Raw genomic sequence first — 20,567 nt, 5'->3', positions numbered from 1 at the left:
GAGGTACAGTGTTTGTTTTTCAGCGCTAGTAACATAAGGGAAGTGCTTCTCCTGGAATGATGTAATTAGTATCCTGCCCCCGCCCCCAAAAAGTGGAAGGTTCTACTAATCACTGGCTGGTTTTTGGGTTGGAGCTTGCTTTATTTGCCACCATTGGGACATCATGCCATCTTTGCAGTGGAGTGGGGCCCCAGACTTAAATTCCCTGCCCTACAACCCAATGATCCCTTCTTTAACCATTGTATTTATGGTGTCACTATCAACAGTGACAATTGGTGAGCTCATGCCAACTCAGAGCCAATATCCAGGTCAGAGTTTGATTGCTTTGGGCCAAAGGCTATCACATGGCTTGTAATAGCATAGACCTAACACCAGAACCTCCATGCAGTTATTCATTTTGGCCAGCTCTCTAGGAAACCCGGGTGAAAAGGTTACGGTTTTTAAAGTCTTGTAATTGGTTTCTGTATATTGAAACCGGGTGCTTATTATGAGCAACTGCAAGTATGTGTTGCATTCTTGAGTTGGCTATAAAAACAGAACATTCTAAGGACACCTAGGCCTGCTCAGTTGGTGGAGCATGTGACTCTTGCTCTCAGGGTCATGAGTTCGAGCCCTGTGTTGGGGATAGAGTTTACTGAAAAACAAAAACCCACAGAACATATTATGACAGGTGGTAGTAAGCAGTGGTCAGGGGACGGGTTATGAAAGGAGCATTGAGACTGAGGTAGATTAGAAGAGAAACAACTGATAAGACATCAAGGATTAGAACACAAATGAAGGTGACCACCCAAGGAATGGATACCTTAGGGATGTGGTTATCAACCACATCTATTATCGATAGAATGTATCCCATTTGGGATATGGTTGCTCATAGAATGTGTCCCATTGGGTCTATGGTTAGACTCAGAGTGAAAAGCTCCAGAGCTCCAGAGTTACTTGAAAAAAATACGAATAGAGATGGTTGGTTATAGAGCGCACCTATTTAAAGCCTATTTATTTTATATATCAGAAGTAATTTTTTTAAGAAAACTATAGCTGGGGGCATCACAATGCCAGATTTCAGGTTGTACTACAAAGCTGTGGTCATCAAGACAGTGTGGTACTGGCACAAAAACAGACACATAGATCCATGGAACAGAATAGAGAATCCAGAAGTGGACCCTCAACTTTATGGTCAACTAATATTTGACAAAGCAGGAAAGACTATCCATTGGAAGAAAGACAGTCTCTTCAATAAATGGTGCTGGGAAAATTGGACAGCCACATGCAGAAGAATGAAACTAGACCATTCTCTTACACCATACACAAAGATAAACTCAAAATGGATGAAAGATCTAAATGTGAGACAAGAGTCCATCAAAATCCTAGAGGAGAACAAAGGCAACACCCTTTTTGAACTTGGCCACAGCAACGTCTTGCAAGATACATCCATGAAGGCAAGAGAAACAAAAGCAAAAATGAATTATTGGGACTTCATCAAGATAACAAGCTTCTGCACAGCAAAAGAAACAGTCAACAAAACTAAAAGACAACCTACAGAATGGGAGAAGATATTTGCAAATGACGTATCAGATAAAGGGCTAGTTTCCAAGATCTATAAAGAACTTATTAAACTCAACAGCAAAGAAACAAACAATCCAATCATGAAATGGGCAAAACACATGAACAGAAATCTCACAGAGGAAGACATAGACATGGGCAACATGCACATGAGAAAATGCTCTGCATCACTTGCCATCAGGGAAATACAAATCAAAACCACAATGAGATACCACCTCACACCAGTGAGAATGGGGCAAATTAACAAGACAGGAAACCACAAATGTTGGAGAGGATGCGGAGAAAAGGGAACCTTCTTACACTGTTGGTGGGAATGTGAACTGGTGCAGCCACTCTGGAAAACTGTGTGGAGGTTCCTCAAAGAGTTAAAAATAGACCTGCCCTATGACCCAGCAATTGCACTGCTGGGGATTTACCCCAAAGATGGAGATGCAATGAAACGCCGAGACACCTGCACCCCGATGTTTCTAGTAGCAATGTCCACAATAGCCGAACTGTGGAAGGAGCCTCAGTGTCCATCGAAAGATGAATGGATAAACGAAGATGTGGTTTATGTATACAATGGAATATTACTCAGCCATTAGAAACGACAAATACCCACCATTTGCTTCAACGTGGATGGAACTGGAAGGTATTATGCTGAGTGAAATGATTCAATCGGAGAAGGACAAACATTATGTGTTCTCATTTATTTGGGGCATATAAATAGTAGTGAAAGGGAATAGAAGGGAAGGGAGAAGAAATGGGTAGGAAATATCAGAAAGGGAGACAGAACATGAAGACTCCTAACTCTGGGAAACGAACTAGGGGTGGTGGAAGGGGAGGAGGGTGGGGGGTGGGGGTGACTGGGTGACAGGCACTGAGGGGGGCACTTGACGGGATGAGCACTGGGTGTTATTCTGTATGTTGGCGAATTGAACACCAATAAAAAAATAAATTTATTATATAAAAAAAGATGTGGTATACGTATGCAATGTAATACTACTCAGCCATTAGAAACGACAAATACCCACCATTTGCTTCAATGTGGATGGAACTGGAGGGTATTATGCTGAGTGAAATAAGTCAATCGGAGAAGGACAAACATTATATGGTCTCATTCATTTGGGGAATATAAAAAATAGTGAAATGGAGTAAAGGGGAAAGGAGAAGAAATGAGTGGGAAATATCAGAAAGGGAGACAGAACATGAGAGACTCCTAACTCTGGGAAACGAACAAGGGGAGGTAGAAAAGGAGGTGGGCGGGGGGCGGGGGTGACTGGGTGATGGGTACTGAGGGGGGCACTTGATGGGATGAGCACTGGGTGTTATGCTATATGTTGGCAAATTGAACTCCAATAAAAAATAAATTAATTAATTAATGAAAGGGAATAAAGGGAAAGGAAAGAAAATGAGTGAAAATATCAGTGAGGGTGACAAAACATGAGAGACCCCTAACTCTGGGAAACGAACAAGGATTAGTGGAAAGGAAGGTGGGTGGGGGGTTGGAGTGTCTGGGTGATGGGCACTGAGGGGGGCACTTGGCGGGATGAGCACTGGGTGTTATGGTATATGTTGGCAAATTGAACTCCAATAAAAAAATGAAAAATAAAGTAATTTTTTATGTATGGATCTGTTATATATACTCATCATTACATCTGTTATTAGATAAACTTATATATATTTATTTTCTTGATGTCACTACATGGTTTCACTGATTGACCATACCTGTGCTCCTGCCTCTCTGAGGAGTGGCAGATTTTAGACAAGGTGAGGGAGGGCACAGAAATAAGCTCTCCCCTGAGTCCAGTCCACGGCAAGCCTTGGGGATTCCAGTGCACGATCACAGGTTAGTCTCTGCCAGTGGTGGACCAAATGAACGCACAGCCCACGCATGCCTTGTGGTCACCATCACCATTGATACCATGTTCTGCCGCTGACCTGACCGTACAGAAATTCCTGTCCATCGTAGACATGGTAAAAAAAAAAAAACATCCAACCACGTTGCAGTGTATTTGCGTCATAGGTAGAGACAGGCTTGGTGAGTCCCGAGGCCTCCGATAGCCTTGTTCCTCCCACTTGAGCTGTGGAGAAAGAGCTGGAAGGCCCTTTAGCCCCTCATCTTCTCTTTCCCCCTGTCTCCTCTCTCCCTGTCATTCAATTACTTGTGGATTTTCTGTTATGGAAAAAGGAGGACCTCAGCACAAAAACCTTGGGGGACTGTTGGCGCAGGTGTTCACACTGGCAGAGCAATGGACTTGAGACTTCCCTGACACTGCTGGGTCTTCACTGCCGCCCTGGGTTGTGAGGTGGGCAGTGGAGCCCAGGGGTACCATATAAACATTTTTTTACCTCCACTTTGAAAGTTGAATTGGGTTCCCTTATAAAGTGACCATTCCTTCCACTTTTCACAGCCCCCGTAATTTTCTTTGATGCATTCACGCTTGTGCTTGTAGTGGGTTCCAGCAGAGGGCATGCTGCTGGGAAGGAGTGACTCTGGCCTGCTGCTTGGAGCAGGGCTGCCCGGTTGCCCACATGTGAGGGAACCGTGCCCGGACAGCCAAACCCAGCTTAGAAAGTAGGAGCCAGGGTGCCTGGGTGGCTCATTGGTTGAGCATCTGCCTTCGGCTCAGGTCATGATTCCGGGATCATGGGATCAAGTCCCTCATTGGACTCCCTGCACAGAGCCTCCTTCTCCCTCTGCCTGTGTCTCTGCCTTTATCTGTGTGTCTCTCATAAATAAATAAATTAAATAAATAAATAAATAAGAAAGAAAGAAAGAAAGAAAGAAAGAAAGAAAGAAAGAAAGAAAGAAAGAAAGTAGGAGCCAGAGAACTTCATAAAATGAGATCAGCAAATGCTTGCTGAGGGCTTCTCTGTGTGCAGGGCACTTTGCTAAGCCTGCTAGTTGCTGTTGGGAGTTATTAAAAACAGAAGTGATCTCTCAAGCACAGAACTTCTAATCGGAAAAGCTGTTGGAGACACAGGAAGGCTGTGGTGGAGAGCATTGAACCCAGTGAGGGAGGGAGGAGGACAGTCAGGAGTCTTGACTCCTAGCCTAAGTGTGCCATTCATGGAAGAGATTCCAGAAGGTAGTACATTCTCCTTTGCCAAATGTAGTGTGCATGCGACATGTAGACAGTACATATCTGTACTATATCATCATACTAATTTTAACTACTGACCACTATTCCTCCAGGTGAGGTTTTTGGACTGGCCGCATCAGCATCACTTGGGAGCTTGTTAGAAATACAGATTCATGGGCTCACCCCAGACCTCAGAAACACAGGGGTTGGGGCCCAACACTTTGCGTTTTAACAGCTCTCACCACCCCTCCCCGAGACTCTTGGTTGCACCCTAAACTTATTGCACAGTTATGGGCTATGGAAATTTGGAGTAGTGGGTATTCAAATTTGCTTGCACATATTAGATTCATCAGAGGGAATTCAGTTGTGGGGGGGAGCACCCAGACGTCACTAGTGGCTCTGCAGGTGCAGCCAGAATTAGAATCTCTGGTTTAAGAGGAGGATGGCATGAGCCAAAGGACCTGTTCTTCTCCCGTGGAGACAAATGTCAGAGGCTAGGAGTCTGCCAAAGCCAGAGTTGAGAATGGGGGAAGGTGAAAAGTGGGTCTGATGGGAAGGCCTTGAATTTCAGGCTAGAAATTTGGCCTTTAGATTAAATTGGAGGAAGGTGTAGGGTAAAGGGAGTGATGCATTCAAGGTGGTACATTTGAAAAATAATTCTGGCAGCTCTATGAAGAAGGGAGCATGTCTGATGAAGTAGTCTAGATGTGAAGTGAAAATGGGCCAAATTGGGGTTGCAGAAATGAGCTTATAAGGAAAAGGTCTGGAGACTCTTTTGCAAGACAAATAAACATGATTGGGTGATGGTTTGTAGGAGTGAGGGTGGTATTAGTATGCCTTTAGCTCAGTACTTCCTCTCAAACTTCTGAAACAGCCAGCACTCTCTAGTTGCTTCTGTCAGAATTGCCACATTCTGTGGATCTGGGCTCATCCTTAGTCCATCATTGCTTTGATTTAGAGAGCTGGTATTCCCCAGTGAGTTATGTAAGAATACAGAACTGTAGTTACCCAGAAAGCTACCCACAGTCATCATGGCGGAGGAAACAATCCTGTTTCTTAGCGAAAGAATGCTTGGAGTTGTGGGAAAGTTGTAAACTTGGCAGTGACTAACTCGAGCCTATCAGTCAATTAAGTGAGTTTTTATTTTATCATTTGTTTTATTTGGGTGCTGTTGTACTAGTCACTGAAAGGACATCAATCTTCATATTTTTAAAACAAAACAAAAATACCATTGAACATTAGGGCAAAGGACAAGAATTTGGTTTTACCTTTTGACTTTAGCAAATATTTGCCACTCCATTTTTCTTGCTGGATTTCACCATTTGACTTGTTTTGTTTTGCATTGTTCCCATTTCTTCCCGATGCCTGATAGGTTTAGAGCCCCCCTACTCTGTTATTGATGGCTTGTTTATTCTTTAGTATTCTTTTTTTAAAATATTTTTATTAATTTGAGAGAGAAAGAGATCGCAAGCACAGGGAGCAGCAGAGGGAGAGGGAGAAGCAGGCTCCCCACTAAGCAGGGATCCTGATGCGGGGCTGGATCCAAGGACTCTGAGATCATGACCTGAGCCGGCTGAGCCACCCCCCAGGCCCCCTGAACTTTTTTTTTTAAGATTCCACACATTATATGTGGGATCGTTTGGTACTGTCTTTCTCTGACTTAGTGCACTCAGCATAATGCTCCGTCCCTGTCATTGCAAGTGGCAGGATTCTATTCTTTTTAATGGCTGTGTAATAATATTCTATGATGCACCTACACCACATCGTCTTTATCTGTTCATCCATTGATGGATACCTATGTTGTTTCCATGTCTTGGCTGTTGTGGATAATGCTGCAATAAATGTGGGGGCGCAGGTATCTTTTCAAGTTAGTGTTTTCATTTTCTTTGGATAAATACCCAGAAATGGAATAGCTGGATTAGATGATAGTTCCATTTTTAATGTATTGAGGCACCTCAAACATATCCCACAGTGGCTGTACCAGTTTACATTCCTACCCATAACACACAAGGGCCCCCTTTTCTCCGCACCCCCACCAGCACTTGTTTTTGCATGTCTTGTTCCTAATGGCCATTCTGCCTGCTGTGGGTGAAAGCTCACTGTGGTTTGGAGTCACATTTCCCTGATGATGAATGGTGTTGAACATCTTTCTGTGTACCTCTTGGCCAGGATTTGGATGTCTTCTTTGGAAAAATGTCTCTTGAGATCCTCTGCCCGTCTTTTTACTGGATTGTTTGGTTTTGGCCCTGGAGCCATAAGTGTACTTTCTGTATTGGATCTCATCAGATATATGATTTGTACATATTTTCTCCCATTCAGTAGCCTGCCTTTTCATTTCGTTGATGGTCTCCTTTGCTGCACTCAAGGATTTTAGTATGATGTAGTCCCCTTGTTTATTTTTGTTTTTGTTGTAGAAGTTTTCTTAATGTTTTGCTATCCCAGTCAAAAAATAAGGGGCACCTGGGTGGCTGAGTCAATTAAGCATCGCATCTGCCTTTGGCTCAGGTCATGATCCCGAGGTCCTGGGATTGAGCCCCGTGTTGGGCTCCCTGCTTGGTGAGGAGTCTGCTTCTCCCTCTGCCTGTGCCTCTCCAGCTTGTGTTCTGTCTCTCTCTCTCTCAAATAAAATTTTAAAATCTTTTTAAAAAATAAGACAATATATTTTTATTTAATATCCCCTCCTTTATGACCAAAAACTTCTTTAAATTTGCATCCAGCAATGGCCCATGGAAAGAGCTTCTTCATGTTTATTTGGGGCATGGTGGGGGCTCTGCACACCTTTCCATCTTTTGTTAGTTTATAGGTTATACAGTATCTGGAAGGAAAGGCACATTTTCTTACTTAGTTTGGGAACCTATAAAAGCGAATTCAATATTTCAAGTGTTACATATATTACGTGCAAGGTTTAAAAATGGCTTTTCGTTCTACCTTTGGTAAAGCTGTATACTGTTTACTTTTCTGAAGGAACTATAAAAATCTAGGAAAAATCTAGAGTGATCACAACTTTAAATGTGTATTATATCTAGTAGATATCTTTTAAAAATATAGCCTTTCTTTTCTGGAAGTGAATAAGGATCAAAGCTTTCTGTTTCCAAATTGTGGAGAATAATGGTGAGCCCAGCCTAACATATAGACTTGTTGAATCACTATGTTGTATGCCTGAAGGTAATGTAACATTGTGTGTCAACCATACTCAAAAAATAAAAGTAATAAAAATCGAAATAAAGTAGGGCACCTGGGTGTCTCAGTTGACCAAGTGTCTGACTCTTGATTTGGGCTCAGGTCATGATCTCGGTGTTGTGAGATTGAGCCCCATAGCATGGAGCCTGCTTGGGATTCTCTCCATCTCCCTCTGCACCCCCCCACTCACTCATGCATTCTCTCTCTCTCTCTCTCCCCCCCCCTAAAAAAGCCAGACCTAGTTAAAAAAATTTTTTAAATCTTTAAAATAAAGTTACAATAGTACTCCCATAAAATGGACTATCAAGCAGCCATTTAAAAATGAGGGAGCTCTGTATATGCCAATATGGAATGATCTTCAGAATCAGATTTTTTCAAAAAAAAATTGTGAAGAATATTATGATTGTATCATATAAAATGAAGATTAGAAACTTGTGTGGTGGGCAGCCTGGGTGGCTCAGCGGTTTAGCACCACCTTCAGCCCAGGTCCTGATCCTGGAGACCCGGGATCGAGTCCCACGTCAGGCTGCCTGCAAGGAGCCTGCTTCTCCCTCTGTCTCTCTCTCTCTCTCTTCCTCTCTCTCTGTGTGTGTCTCTCATGAATAAATAATTAAAATTAAAAAAAGAAACGTGGAATAAATAAATGATCTTCCAGAGTATGTTTTGTGATGTACTTTATACTAAATCGTAATATAAGGACACAAAATTAGATTTTATTGCATTTCAGTCATGTAACTTCCTTCGGTATTTATTAAATTAATATATTGTTAAAGACTTGATGATGTTACAGATGTTGGTTATGTTGAAATTACTACAAACGAGGCACCTTTCTTCTGTGTTGATTTTTTTTTTTTTACCAATAAATTATTTTGCTGAATGAGAGCCAGTTTATCAGTTCTTCTGCTAAAGGAAATGAGCCCATAGCCAGGTCATTTGTATTTATTGCATTTATGGTAACATTTAAAATGTGTTTTGAATGTGCAGATGCCAGTGTTTCTGACTACCATAATAGTGTGAGCACTTGGATAAAAGTAGGAAAAATGAGATGTCTGAGCTGCCCATTGCCATGCTAAGTGTACCTTGTTTGGGGTTCACTGCTCTTTGGTTTCTTAGGTAAGAGAGGATAGTCTGAAGAGCATGATTATAAGGAATGGTTACCATGACAATCACATTTCAGAGAATTTAGGAGAGACAATGAATCCGTGGAGCTCATCCGTTTTTGATTGATTCAACAGCCACCATTCAAATAGCTGCTGGCTCTGGATTTTATTTTTCTGCATAATTCACCCAGTGGATTGGTGATTTGGGCATCATTTAGGCTTGGCTGTCACTAGTGACAGGGTCACGACTATCTTTGACTGTGATACTATCATTAAACCTGTGGGAAAATGATCATGTATGTTAAATGTCACTAGAACATAGCTACTAGCTTCTTCTGGAACCATATAAATGGTTTGTCTAATTTCACTTATTAATGCTGTCAGGGTGGGACGAGATTAACATGATTTATTTTAAAGCATGACTAACCCTAAAGTGTTTGGATTTTACTTTGCTGTCATCACATTTTATCCAGGGTGTTTGGCTGCTGTTCGGTGTTTATTCTTTGACTTGTGCACAATCGTCAACACGGTTTGTATTATTAGGTCTGTTTGGAGGCATGGCGTTCTAGTCCTTGATGATGAAAGCGTGAACCGTGGCACTGCAGACTCGGGGTAGGGAGGGGGTGGGAGGCACGAGGTGGCCCCCAGAGCTCAAGGGCTACCTGCCCAGCCTTTGGGCCTTTCTCTCTTCTGCCCTCTGGAGGCCATGTGGGAACATGACATGCAAGGATTCCCTGTGAAAAGGAGAGCCAAGGTCTCGCTGTGGTTACTAGAAGACAAGTCTTTAACCCCTGCCCCCAGCCTCCCAAAGCCTGAACTTGTAGAGGTGGGGAGCAGACCAAGAAGGCAGGAAGGTACTAGCAGGGTCAGGTGTGAGGGAGGAGGCTCTTCCAGTTCCTCAAGCACAGAACCTATTTTCTTAGAGCCCAGGATGCATTAAATCCCACCTCCAGGAAAGATCAATCCCAGAAGGGTGAGTAAAATGAAATAGTCTATCAAGGCTAGTGTGTGGGGGATGGGTTCGGGTTGGAAGTTTAAGTTGGGTTGACACGGAACTGGGGTGCCCAAGCATTTGTGACAGTGCATAAAATCGTTCTCCAAGTATGATAACATTTTAACTCTGCACCTGCCCTGCTAGTAGTGATAATGGTCTGTCTCCTGTTCAGTGAGTACCTCATGTGTGTGAGGCCCTGGTGAGTGCTTTTCCACGCGCTGCCCTCTTGCTCACCATTGCGAGGCTCAGAGAGGTTTTACAGCTATTATGAGGCGGGGCAGGTGTTGAAGCCCAGGCAGTCTGACTCTGGCCCCCTCGTGTGAACAGCTGTGCCATGCTGCGTTCTCACTACGGTTGCATGAGAGGGTGTGGCACCTTCTAGAAACAGTGAGTTCCGTGAGACTGGGTTATGGGGAGTGGGAAAGGAGACTGGGCTATGCCTTTTGTGTGTATGTGTACATGCCCTGCTGAGTACCATCAGGAAAGAAAGGTGGGGTTTCTGTCCCTGCCAAGGAGACAAAGACACTTCAGGTTCTGCAGGACAAGTGAGATACAACACGAAATATGTCATATATATTCATAGGACAGAATGTGAAAATACTGGCTCCAGGTAAATAGAGGTGGGAAGAGGACTAGAAGGTGTCTTTTGGAAGTTCATCACTTTCAGATATGTGCTTTCTTGAAAGCTAGCTCTGGGCTTTTGATCTGGCAGACAGGAACCTGTCCCAAAGTCAGCATTGTTGTCCAGCTTGAGTTTCGAAATGTTGTCTTCAACATGACAGTTATCATTAAGATCTCTACACAGATGAGCCCATTAGCCTATTGAACTAACTGGACTAGCTACTTCTTTTCCAGCACGCTCTTTCCAAAATCTCTCACCCCTTCCTGTTTGGTAATCAGCCCAGAAATGATTGGTTGGGGGCGGGAGGTGGACATTCATGAGCCTGGTTATAATCCATGGTTTATGTTTGCCATGCCTTGTTTCATAGATACTTCTTTAAAAAAAAGAAAACCCTTGTTTGTTTGTTTGTTTGTTTGTTTGTTTTAGAGAATTCAGGGGGAGAAGCAGAAGGAGAGGGAGAGAGAGCCCTGTGTCAGACCCACCCCCCGCAATCTTGATCTCATGACCCTGAGATCCTGACCCAAGCCCAAACCAAGAGTTGGAGGCTTAGCCAACTGTGCCACCCAGACATCACTCCATAGATAGTTCTTGAGAGCCTCCTGGGTGTTGACCAGGCACTGTTCCAGGCATGGAGCTAGAGGAGTGAACAGACCAGATGGGGGCCCTCCTCTCAGGGAGCCATTGTTTGCTCACATCTCATTTGCTCATGTACATGTCACAGTTGATGTACAAGGGCTCTTGGTCTGAGTTTCAGGATTTCACACACCTCCTTTCTCCTTAGCCCTAGCCCACCCTTCTGAATTGGGGGCAGGGATAAGGCATTGAGTTGCCTCTCGGGAGGCCTCAAGGGTACAACCAGGGCAGCATGTCAGAGGACTGCCTTTGCTTAGGTGATGGGAAAAGCACTGGGCACACCTGTTTCCTAGTGATGTGGTGGGGGGGCCCTCCGCGCTGGGCAGGGCATAAGCCTGCTGCCAGCCCTCATCCTAATGTGGTTGTTGATTGGAGTTAACTTAAGTGGTCACATGGCACCTTGTCTCCATGGCAACACCTCTAAATATTCCTCTGGTGACTTGTGCTCTACATTCTGCCTGGATCTGAGCCCTCCTGTGGCAAAATATTCTAAAGATGTTAAAAGAGGGGGGAAAAGGGCTCAACTAATAAATCTATTCTAAACGACTGAATCATTTGTTTTGATTACCCGGATGATTGCCAAATGTTAATTTAAAACTGAAATAGGCCATGAGCTCACTGTGCTAACAATGCTGAGTGTTTGAGCTAATACAGCCTGATGATGAGGGGGCCAGATCCACCACTGGTACAAATGTTATATGATAAACAGACATTGGGGAAATATGCGGAACATCTTGACAGTTTAAGGGTTGTAAATACAAAGTAGAATGTGTTACTGTGAGCCATTTCAAAGGAATTAGACTTTGAGGTTGATTTTGTTTTGTTTTTTGCTAGGTTTTTTTTTTGGGGGGGTGTTTTGTTTTGTTTTTAGAATTTCTTAACTTTTCTTCTGAAATGGTAACTTTGTGTCTTGCTTCTCATTTTTTCCTAACTTAGGCACATTGGAACTTGTCCACTGTGTCGAGCCCTTGCTGACTACATCCCAGTCTCCACACATCCAGTGTGAGGTAAGCTTTACTGATTGCCACAAATTTGAACACTGATCTTCAGCCTTCCGATTGTCAATGTTGGGGTCGATGCTGTATTTTTTTAAAAACTATATTTGTATAGTAGATTGAAGAGGATTCATTTTAACTGACCCAACCGGTATCCCTGCTTATCCTAAATATTAGCTCACTGGGGAATGTCTTTTCGGGGGAGGGGGTGGAATTCTCAATTGCTTTTAATTTGGTGGCACGAAAAGTGAATGTGCCAAGCACAGCAGAACTGTTCAAAGGTCTGCCTGAGGATAAAGAAGTGCTCATGCCCCAGCGTGGACAGTAGGGAGCAGGGAAGCTCCATGGAGCCGAAGTGGCATTGAGGAAAGAGATCGCTGCCCAGGCAACCACGTGAGAGGGGCAGGCTGACCCAGTCAGCCGTCCCCAGTCAGCCATCCAGGATCTTCGTGCCCCGGGGTGCAAAGAGCCAAGGTGTGCACTGCCCCCGCAAGATCTGGGGTAGATCTGGGATAGGAGCGCCAGAGAGGGCTTCCATGTGAACAGCCAGATTGAGTAACCCCTTCACGTAGCAAATGTCTGACGGGTATCCCGGGTCTTCTTCATTTAGCCACAGGGCTTGCATAGGACTGTGATGATTTAGGATTCCTCGGCACTCTCCCAGAGAGGCGGGACATTCAATGTTGTGAGTCTCAAAGATGGTTCATCCAGGCCCAGCCAGGCCTAGCATCAGGGTCCCTGGACTTTTCCGCCCTCCCCTCCTCTCTACTACACTCCTCTCCCTACTCATCTCACATTCGATGTGGGCCCTTGATTTCTATGAGGGTCAAGGCTCACTAGCTGGCTGTAGTTGTTCCTCTCACACCTACTTGATGCAGAATGCTTCACGTTTTGAAATATATGAATTCATACCTTAAAGGATAAAAAAAGTAGGACGGATTTTTCGGAGTGTTTAATCTGAATTTTGTCAGTTTCCTCAATTACATAGAAGCTGGAAGCTCTTCCCAGGGCCTGGAGCTTCCAACTGACCCAAAGACAAAAGCTTCAGCAGTGTCTCAGCCGGGAGTGCTTCACTCTGCCATCCGAGGGCTTAGACTCTGCCATCTGAGGGTCTCAGCCCTGCTGTGCCTGTCACCTCTAGCCTTTACCCAAAATGGTGGTTTTCAAACTTTTCTCTTTTTTTTTGGAATGATAGAAACCTGTCTTCAGGGACACCTGGGTGGCTCAGCGGTTGAGTGTCTGCCTTTGGCTCAGGTTGTGATCCCTGGGTCCCAGGATCAAGTCCCACATTGGGCTCCCCATAGGGAGCCTGCTTCTCCTTCTGCCTTTGTCTCTGCCTCTCTGTGTCTCTCATGAATAAATAAATTCTTTAAAAAAAAAAGTTTAAAAAAAAAGGAACCTGTCTTCAAATAAAATCTTAGGCCTTCCCCCCAGTAGGGAACACCAGAGCAGAGCCGTGACCCTCACCATCCTCTGAGGAACCCGAGGGCAGCTGGAAGCAGGGTGCTCTGTCTAAAGAGCAGAGATAACAGCCCTGTAGCCCCTTCACAGTCCTTGCCTGTATTTTCCCACACCAACAGAGACTAGATTATTTAAGGAGGTCCACAGAGGGGCCTATCCCATCGACTTGGTGGCCAGTCTACAACTCTTACACACTTCATCAGGAGGAAGCTTCTGTAGAAGCGATGTATATTCTCAGAATGATCCATTTGCATTGGAGGTGTTTGAGTACATACTTCAAGTGGTTTTGTGATATTAAACCACCCCAGTGACATCTTTAATTTAACCTCAACTTAGCACCCGTAGGTTTCCTTTGAGAGCAGTGAGTTTTTCAGGTGACTCAATGGAATGTGTTGAATGCAGTTTCTCTGTAGTGGGAGTCTATAGGCTTGACATGAAGCCATGCCGCGGTCACGATGCAGCTGTATCTTGTGACCGTCCTTCATTTATCCAGCCCTACTATGTATTAGGCCAGAAATGTAGGCGTGGGCCAAAGAAAAAGAATAATACATTTTGGTCTGATACCCTTTAAGTGTAGGAAGGGCATCCCTAGTTGCTTTTCCTATTTGCAGATGGGGAAGCCAAAAATTGATTTTCCTTTTTTAATTAGATTACCCAGCATTGAGTAGGCTCAGATGGGTTCAGGGGCGCAGTTCAAAGTCCCTGTCGCCAGTCTGCTCTTTGAGCCTGTGATTTATGCCAACCTCTGGCTAGGCATGTGAAAATAATGAAGTATGCGAGCATAGTCCTGGGGATACAGCTGAGCCTGGAACCCACATGCCTACAAAATGAAAGCAAATGTAAATTATGTATTTCGTACTCTATTTTTTTAAGTTTGCTTGGAACAGTTGAACAGTTTAGAAAATGTACTTAGTGGCTTTCACAGGAGGATATTTTATTTTCTAAATGATAATGAATACTAACTTAGGTTTATTACAGCATTTATCACAGGTAAACTTTATCATTCAAGAACTTGAAATTATTTCACTTGGCCACCTTTTAATTATGTAATTAACTTGGAACAAAAACTTAAACCCAACATAATTCTTTTTTTAAAGTTTTTATTTATTTATTCATTCACTCATTTATTCGAGTCATCTCTACACCCAGCGTGGGGCTTGAACTCACAACCTAGAGATCAAGAGTCACACACTCCTCTGACTGAGCCAGCCAGGTGCCCCAAACCCAACATAATTCTTAACACACCCATCTGCTGGGTATTCTGTGTTTGTTTCTGTAGTAGTGACAACATTGTTAATGAATTAAACATGTATTTCACATCTAGGAAATATTTGTATCACTGACATATGGTCACTCTCATTATTGATTTGGCAGTTTGTAATATTCACAAAACAAAAATTTAAAATATAGTAGTCATAGTGATTTGGTTTGTACCATTTATATTGATGTGACCTCTCTTCTTGGTACACTAACAAGTAAGCATGAAAATCAGCACAGATGGGTTACACAAGCTTAAAGAATTTGGAAATCATCAGTCTAGAGCCAAGGTCTCAAACTGGTGGGCTGAATCTGGCACACAGAGGTGTTCTTTTAAAATTTTAAGTGAATTGCCAGCATTTAAAAATTGAGAGATTTCACATGTTTTAAAAACCCAGACTTGCAGCTTCTCTTGAAATATCAGAAGATCTGGCAACATTGAGCCTGCATTCCTGTTGGGCAACACTCAGCTGAAGAGCCAAGTAGCTGCTGTGTCTTCAGATGGAGCACGAACTCTGAATTTTGTCAGAGACCTCACCACTCTCTAAGGACAGGGGTTGGTGGCCATTATCTGAATGTTTTGCTCATTTTTAAGACCTGCTTGCCTCTTAAAGGCATGTGAGTTTTCACCCTCAGGTATATAGAAATTGAGGCTACAGTCTTAGAGCTATCCTTTCTCTCAAAGTACTGGCTTTTCATTTTCAGGTATATGATGTTGGATGATACTCATTTTAACTTAAGTATGTGCATTAAGAGGGTTGAAGTTTGGAGTGCCTGGCTGGTTCAGTCAGTAGAGCATGGGACTCTTGATCTTGGATGAGTCTGAGCCCCATGTTGGGTGTAGAGATCGTTTCCAGAAAAAGGGTTGAGGCTAAACATTTGAGGAAAGAGCTACCTTCTGATGGTTTCTGATTAAGAGAAGGAGCATCAACAGAGTTTGGAGGATTCCTGTGGTCTTTACCCCAGCTTTTCTCAAACTTTCATGTGTGGCTTCTAACACAGGAGGTCTGGTGTTGGGCCTGAGATTGCACAAGTGCAATAAGGGCTGAATTATATCACTGCTAGTCTGAGGACCCATGTCCCTTTGAGTAGCAAGGGGACTCAACCCTAAAGCAGTTCTAAGAAAAAGCAGTCATGCACTGATGTTTCTACATATCTTTTTCTTTGGCCCAAGAAAGAGAAGCAGATCTTAGGCAGGCTATTTGTGGTCAATAGGTAAACCTGAGTTCACTTCTATCTAGTTCACGTCTACCAGTAGGGTAAGTTTAGAAAGTTGGTTGGTTGGTTGGTTGGTTGATTTATTTTTATTTATTTATTTATTTATTTATTTATTTATTTATTTATTTATTTGAGATGAGGAGGGGCAGAAGAGAGGGACAGAATCCCAAGTAGACTCCCTGCTGAGTGTGGAGCCTGACACAGGGCTTGATGTGGGGCTTGATCTTCCAGTGCTGCGATCACTACCCTAGCTGAAATTGAGCTGGATGCTTAACTGACTGAGCAACCCCGGCATTGCAAAAGCCAATTGTTTTTAATGCAACATAGCCATTGAAAAGATAAATTTAATTTTAATTTTAAAACTTGCTTTAGGGCAGCCCGGGTGGTTCAGCGGTTTGGCGCCACCTTCGGTCCAGTGTGTGATCCTGGAGACCTGGGATTGAGTCCCGCGTCGGGCTCCCTGCATGGAGCCTGCTTCTCCCTCTGTCTGTGTCTCTGCCTCTCTCTATCCTCTCTGTCTCTCATGAATAAATAAATAAAATGTTAAAAAAATAAAAAATAAAACTTGCTTTAAATGAAGTACTTAGAGTAAAACAGCTACACATGTTTTTTTTTAAAAGATTTTTTTATTTATTCATAGAGACACACAGACAGAGGGGCAGAGACACAGACAGAGGGAGAAGCAGGCTCCATGCAGGAAGCCTGACGTGGGACTCAATCCTGGGTCCCCAGGATCACACCCTAGGCTGCAGGCAGTGCTAAACCGCTACGCCACCGGGGCTGCCCAACAGCTACATATGTTAAAGCTCGAGAATTGTAAAGTAGGAATGAGGGCTATTAGTTTTGTAATTATAGAAGAATATATTTATGAGACGCTGAGAAAACTTATAAATAAGACCACAGAAAATAGGACAATTCTCAAGTCCCTGGATAAATGATAGCCTTGTAAGCTATAAAATGATAGAAATAGAAAGGTAGAGTATCAACAGACTCCCAATATATAAAAATTTTCTGAGAGAGTTGATCTTCAGTGTTCTTTCCACTCACAAAAAGCGAGAACTCTGAGATGGTAGATATGTTAACTAAGTTGATTGTGGTAATCAGCTCACAGTGTATATGCATGTCAAATCATTATGTTGCTTACCTTCAGTGTGTACAATTTTTGTTAATTAAACCTCAGTAGCATCAGGGCAAAAATAATGAAAACATACCAGGAAAAGTTTGTGATGCATTTGATAAGATAATTAATTTCCATATTATGCACAGAGCTCATATAGTTGTAAAGCCTGGTGCTTGCCTGGAGTATGGTAGATGCAGCCTAGCTGTTGGCTGAATGTATTCTCCAGTAGGTAGAAGGGTAAAAGAGGGATCCCTGGGTGGCGCAGCGGTTTGGCGCCTGCCTTTGGCCCAGGGCGCGATCCTGGAGACCCGGGATCGAATCCCACGTCGGGCTCCCAGTGCATGGAGCCTGCTTCTCTCTCTGCCTGTGTCTCTGCCTCTCTCTCTCTCTCTCTGAGTGTGACTATCGTAAATAAAAAAAAAAAAAAAAAAAAAAAAAGAAGGGTAAAAGATGTGCACGTTATATCACAAAGTGAATAAACGCATGGAAAAATGTTCAGCCCCATTGGTATGCAAAGATAAAGCATATTCAGACATAAAGAAGGTAGGTATATTTTTCATCTAATTAAGTTGACAGGAAAGGAAGCCTAGTACTAATATGGCTGGTTACCTTGAAATTGAGAAATCCTTCTTCACTGCTGGTAGCACTGTAAATTGGAAATGAGCCTTTTGGAACAGTATTTGGCAATTTATGGCCAAAGTCACAAAGATTGGTACCACTTGACCCAGTAATCCTATTTTGGGAAATGTTTTCTAAGAAACAAATTGTTCTAAGAGAAGAAAATAAAAGGTATATGTTACAGGTATTTATCATGGTGGAATTTGCATGGACAATAAGTTAGAAAGAATTTAAGTGTGTCCAACATTAGAAAAGTGCTTTGTGTACTCTAGAAAGATTCTTGGTTATGTAATTATGATATATCTATGTGGTGGAATTCCATGAATCTGCTCACAATTATCATCTTGATGCTTGCAGACCAGATGAAAGAATTGTATAATATGGCCTTGCCAAAAAATGCACAATGCAAAATTGTTTATGTGCTGTGATGACAGCCTTGTCAAGTGCGGTGTGCATGTGGACAAGAGCTAGATGTAACACTTCCTTGGAGGTTTTAAACTATATTATGGTCCTGTGGATTGTACATTGTACCAGAAGTCTGTGGCTCACTCAGGGATTGAGACCTTCGGCTTTTACCGCCTCACCTTCATGTCACCAGTGGTTGGTGTTGAGTAAATGACTATGAGACGATGAGACGTGACAAGGACTCCAGCCTGGAGCTTAGACCAGATGTTAGAGTTTCTACTTATTCCTTGGTTCTAGTTCCTGCTTGCTCCTTGGTTCCATTATCCTGAGCTCCCTTTTTTCTTCTCTTTTCCCATTTTTTTTAAATTTTTTTTATTTGTTTATGATAGTCACAGAGAGAGAGAGAGAGGCAGAGACACAGGCAGAGGGAGAAGCAGGCTCCATGCACCGGGAGCCCGACGTGGGATTTGATCCTGGGTCTCCAGGACCGCGCCCTGGGCCAAAGGCAGGCGCTAAACCGCTGCGCCACCCAGGGATCCCTCTTTTCCCATTTTTCATCTGTGTTCTGTGGTTGATAGAAAGGCATTGTGGCATCCCACATGACAAACAATCTTTGTCCCCAAGGTTTTCCATAACATGTAGTAGTGGCCAGGGATGAACCTCTCTGTCTGAAGGCACTATGCACACTCAGGTAGTGCCTTGTGGAGCCATAATGCCAGGGCAATGCCAATTTCATCTTCTGGTGGCATTTAACCAGGTAACCAAAATCTCTTCTCTTGTCCTGAGCCTTTGTACAGCATCTCCTCCCCTCCAGCTCTTTTTCATGTGTCAGATATACTTGTTTCCCTGCTGTAAGTATACTTTTCGCCTTTAATTAGGTCAGTTACTTCATGTCTGTTTTTCTTTTCTGACATGGTTTCCTCTGGCCTGAGCGCCACATATTTTCCCCATATGTCATTGCCTCTGGAGCTTCATGTTGCAATCATCGTTCAAGGGGAACAGAGAGCACATTACTGAGGGGGGGGGAGGTGGTTAGCTCTTGACTCTCTGCCTGCCCTTTGCCTGTATGAGCATTCCTGTTTCTTTCAGGCCCAGTTCTGTTTGGTTTTGTAGTCTTCCTTGTTAGTTATGTTTGGACGGAGAGATACTTAAGTAAAAATAATGGTAAGTCAGAGATCTGTCTGGCAAAGGTGCAACCCATTTGTTAAGGTTACTGGTTTATTTATCTCCCCTGTCTCTATGGTGACTAAGTCCGGCACTGGGATTTAATGGACTTAATTTTGACCTCTTGTACATGGCCTAGCTTTCCCAGCCTCCGACATAGAAGGAATTCATTTTCGCTGGGGGAGAGAAACTGCCTCACTTAGAGGAAGGGTCCTCTCGGGACTCTTGAAAAGTGGAATCCTCCAGAGCCTTGAATTCTTTGGCCGTCTTTAATTAGAGTTCATCTAGCACTCGGAAAGAAAGCTGAGGAGTCTTCTGGAGAAACCCGCACATACACACAACATTACTGATGGCCCCAGGAAATCATTTTCTTTTCATTGAAATAAAGTATTATGTAGTTAATGGGAATGAGTGGTCTGTAAGAACGTTTTATAAGAGAACCATGTGTAAGAATAGTAAACCAACGGGAAGGAATATGGGTTGGATGTGACACATTTTTTATGTTTTAAAAAGTACGTGTATGCATGTTTAAACCATATTTCAGAGTTTAAGCATATTTAACAGAAGTCCATAAGAAAGGTTGGGTTTGACAAGGATTCCCATGAAAGAAGCCAGATTTGGACACTGAAATTCAAGTCTAGCATTCCATTTGTATCCATTTGATGTGAAATGAAGGCATGAGGTATCTGACCACCACGGTAGCTGGTGTCAAACAATATTGGACTAAAGTTGGTTAAGGTGACCCATTAAAACTTTTGATCCTTTCCCATAGGATGCTTTGAGATTTAGAAGGACACTCTAGTTTTAGGAAGCCTAATGATTTATCTGTAATCCTGTCAGAGTGCTTAACTTTATTTAAGGCTTGTGTATACTGCCTTACACAGGCTTCTCATGGAGAATTCACCTGTTTGCAAGTCTTCATCTTCTCTAGGAACAAACTCATGTACGTGAATTCTCTTTAAGACCAAAGCAAAGCAGCCCATCAGTGACTAACAAGCATTGCATATAGGCTGAGGTGGGAGGCATCAGACGTGTGTTGCATCCTTATTCCTAAATGAAATATTAGGGTTCAGATCTGTCATCAAATTCGGTTCAAGCCACATAGAAACTTGTGAATACTTATGTTTTTATTAAGATTTTTTAACGTTCTAAAACGCCATGGATGTGGAAGTTGT

General features: G+C 43.1%; 1 protein-coding gene across 3 annotated transcripts in view; it reads left to right on the top strand.

The window, feature by feature from the left end:
• Positions 1-20,567, top strand: part of FHL1 (four and a half LIM domains 1) — a 63,354-nt gene that overhangs the window by 11,136 nt on the left and 31,651 nt on the right. For 2 of the 3 annotated variants that reach the window (XM_077889370.1, XM_077889373.1), the window contains exon 2: positions 12,091-12,161. The gene's annotated coding sequence lies outside the window, so the exon portion shown is untranslated. Of the gene's footprint in view, positions 1-10,236; positions 10,287-12,090; positions 12,162-20,567 lie in introns of those variants that run through there. The other variant, XM_077889372.1, reaches the window with a different exon arrangement.

Source organism: Canis aureus, chromosome X, assembly GCF_053574225.1.
Source record: "Canis aureus isolate CA01 chromosome X, VMU_Caureus_v.1.0, whole genome shotgun sequence".
NCBI lineage: Eukaryota > Metazoa > Chordata > Mammalia > Carnivora > Canidae > Canis > Canis aureus.
The sequence above is the reverse complement of the archived record's forward strand: the minus strand, read 5'-3'. Positions and strand labels throughout refer to the sequence as shown.